This window comes from Lipotes vexillifer, unplaced genomic scaffold, assembly GCF_000442215.2.
Source record: "Lipotes vexillifer unplaced genomic scaffold, Lipotes_vexillifer_v1.1 scaffold280, whole genome shotgun sequence".
Classification (NCBI taxonomy): domain Eukaryota; kingdom Metazoa; phylum Chordata; class Mammalia; order Artiodactyla; family Lipotidae; genus Lipotes; species Lipotes vexillifer.
The window spans coordinates 2,387,662-2,391,037 of NW_006773895.1; the positions used below are offsets into that span (position 1 = coordinate 2,387,662).

The 3,376-nt window shown below is 36.7% G+C and overlaps 1 pseudogene; it reads left to right on the plus strand.

Annotated features, from left to right (window-relative positions):
- Positions 1 to 785: 785 nt before the first annotated feature.
- Positions 786 to 1,004, plus strand: LOC103069886 (cytochrome c pseudogene; annotated as a pseudogene).
- Positions 1,005 to 3,376: the final 2,372 nt, after the last annotated feature.

The following is a 3,376-nucleotide window of genomic DNA, read 5'->3' on the forward strand; positions in this document are numbered from 1 at the left end:
ATCAGAAATAATACATGTAAATGTGTGGCACATAATAAATCCTCAGTAAATGGTAACTAGAATTTGGGGTCCCTGAGGCTTGGTGAGAAATGTGGCCCAGAGCAATGTTGAAAGCCCTGAAGACAAGTTTGCCCTCTTCCCAAGCCTGCCTGCATCTAGGCCTGACTTCAGGTCTTATTATGGGTCTGCATATGCAACAGGCCAAAGACTCTGTCAGAAGACATCTTTTGTCTGAGTGTCACTTTAAGTTCCTAAGGATTTATTACACTTTGATTTGTACGAATCCTCCAAGATCAAAGATGGATTCTGAATGTTAGTTGTCAAATGAACGAACAATTGTGGAAATATAAAAGCAAGCAATTCATGTTGCCTTAGGGATAGCTCATTTGCAAAATCTAATATGCTATTACATTGACATATTTCCTCATTTCGTCTATTAAGTCCTCCGTGTTAGTAAAACTAGTTTGTCACAACCAAATGCTACAATTATGTACATTTACGTACACATTCTATGTGTATAGTCTGCCTATAGTGTCTAAAGAAAGCTGGGTCTGATTTGAAAAAAATCAGGAAATGAAGGTCCAAATTGAATAACAGCCTCTGCATTTCAAATATCTTTGAGTGTAGCTACATTTTTTAAAAAATATCTTCTGAAGTTCATACCTTTCTAAAACTTTTATTCTTCTAACACATCAGTGAATTAAAAGTTCTTAGATTAGAGAGCGGGACGTTCGGCTTGCGAGCGGGAACGTCTTAGTCGTACACGGAGAAAGAATGATTTAAAAATGGGTGATGTTGAGAAGGGCAAGAAGATTTTTGTTCAGAAGTGTGCCCAGTGCCATACTGTGGAAAAGGGAGGCAAGCACAAGACTGGGCCAAATCTCCATGGTCTGTTTGGGCGAAAGACAGGTCAGGCAAGATTCACCTGTGTTTCAAGCTGTGTTCATTCACCTGTTAAAGTAAGGGCTGAAGATACACTGACAATGTCCACTTTGTCAATTTAATTAAAATTCTTGCATCTAAAAAAAAAAAAGTTCTTAAAAAAAAGAAAATCTCAAGTTGAAAAACCTCTGAACACAGACACCGTGAATTGAAACACCCCCAGATGAACAGTAGGGTGTGAATGGGACTGCTCATGAGATACTGCACTGGAGGGGGGGGATTCACTTTCCTGTTCCCTGATCTGTTGTTCTAATCTTCCATCCAGGACTTGGCCTATTTTATTTGAATTTGTCTGCACTTGGCCTGGGAAAAACATTTATGTAAAGACCAATGTCTCTCGCTTGTGGTATAGATGAACACGCTAGTTTAAACTCCTCTGTTCACTGTTGACTAAGACCTTGAAGAGTTCTTCAGGCTCTACCAGGCCCTAGAAGAGTCTATTGAGAGTCTCAGCCTTTTTCTTCCTGCCAAGTTCTTTTTTTTGTTAGGCTGATAAACTCCTAAATTGTTGAAAAGCAGTTGTCTGAAAAGGATTTAACATATTCTCTTGGGGTTTCTGGATGTGAGGGAGATGTATCTGTGCCTGGGATTCGTTGGTCCATAGCACAGTTAGACCTGGGTGACCTCTCTTTCTAGCTCTAAAAAGGTTTCTGGAATGTGATGGAAACACTGAACTACTTTTCAGAGAAAGCCATAGCCACTCATTTTCCTTTTCCCTCTGTCTCCCCTCTCAATGTGGATATCTCTCTATAAATGTTAGTCTATAAAATTAGGATTTCAGGTAATTTGATGTGCACTAGGTAAATGCTAACCAACCAGATAAGTTAAAAAATAAGAGAAGAAAAGAGAAGGGAAGGGAAGAGAAGGAAAGGGGAGGGGAGGGAAGGGGAGAAGAGGAAAAGAAAGAAGAAACAAAGCCTAGTCACACCATGAGTTCTGACTAAGGCTAAGTCTGGTCAGATGCCTGGAAGGGTTTAAACTGTTAATTTTCACATATTGCTCAAGTAAGCAAAACTAAAGGCATTTAATTTTTCTAATAACCTCAGACATGGTTTCCTTGTAATGTACTACACAATCTGTATTGATTACTCTGTGGGGGAGATATACATTTAATAAACATGTATTCCAAAGTGAAGAGTAAAATCCAAGTTTAAATTATTATTTTTGAAAGCCACTTTTTCCCCAGTGTGTCAAAACAAAATGTCAACTGGGAGAAAAAAAAACTTAAATTCAATTGTTTCTTGAGAAACTAATTCATAGCAGGCATTAAGATGAACAGGGCAAAAATAGGCAGCAGAGGACCAGAGGAATAAATTCTATACATTTTCAAACAAGACTGGGCGCGTTCAGGGTGATTTGGCCGTAGATTCTATACTTTTTCAAAACAAGTTAGATGCAAGGATGTCTTCCATGAGAGCATTTAGGGACAGAAAAAAAAAAGCTTAGCTGGAAGTCATAAAGGAAAAATAAATTTTTATGCTTCTGAAAAACAAACAAAAATTTCCAGTAGTACTTTAAAATTGTTGACTTCATAAAAAGATTTAAATATTAATCCACTAAATATGTCATTTATATGCATGTAATAAAGATTAGATTATAAGCTTTTAGCATTATTTACAAAGGACATTATTTACATATAAGAGCAAATTACTTTGCCAAATTTAAGCAACCGGTTTCTGAACTGTTAGTATTCCCCAAAGCAGTCTATGCAACTATGCAAAAATTTTACACATATTTAATGTTCTTCAAAAGAGGTCTATAAGAAAGGAAATTGTAAATGTGCAAAGTAGTAAATAGGAGGGATGATTAAAAGCAAAAGCAAATTTATATTTGCAGTAGTAGAGGGTACTGTTGTTTTTGATTTGTTATATGCGTTAATCCGGCATGCTATTTCACCCTTCATGACACACGTCAATACCTTCTTTACGTCTGGCTATTACCACTCATTTAAAAATCTATTTTACATGATTCTTTCAGCCAAAAATGGACCATAATGACACAGAATACAGCATGTGCTTCATAAATTCTGTAAGAATCAATACTTTGGCTGGAAATTTGTCAGTCTCTCAAAGTTATGCACCATTAAACTTTACTGTTATTACAGTGGACCCTTCTTCAAAGTTCAGTACCTAGCTCATATTGGAGAAATGTTTTTAGAGCCAGGAAAGGTTGAGAGAAGCAAAAGCTGCTTGCAATGAGATATATACCTTCAGATGATGCTTAATTTGCAAAAATGCAAATAGAACAAAAGCTCTTTTGCTTAGGTCTGGGTAGGTAGTTTATAAAATTCAGGTTATATTTATCTAAAGGTCACATAGATGATATCCAAACAAGTTTGGAAAATATGAAAAATACCCACCTACTGACCAGATTCCACCTTTCTTCTAATACGCTGACAATTATAGCAGACAGATTCAGACACTGATGACTCCTG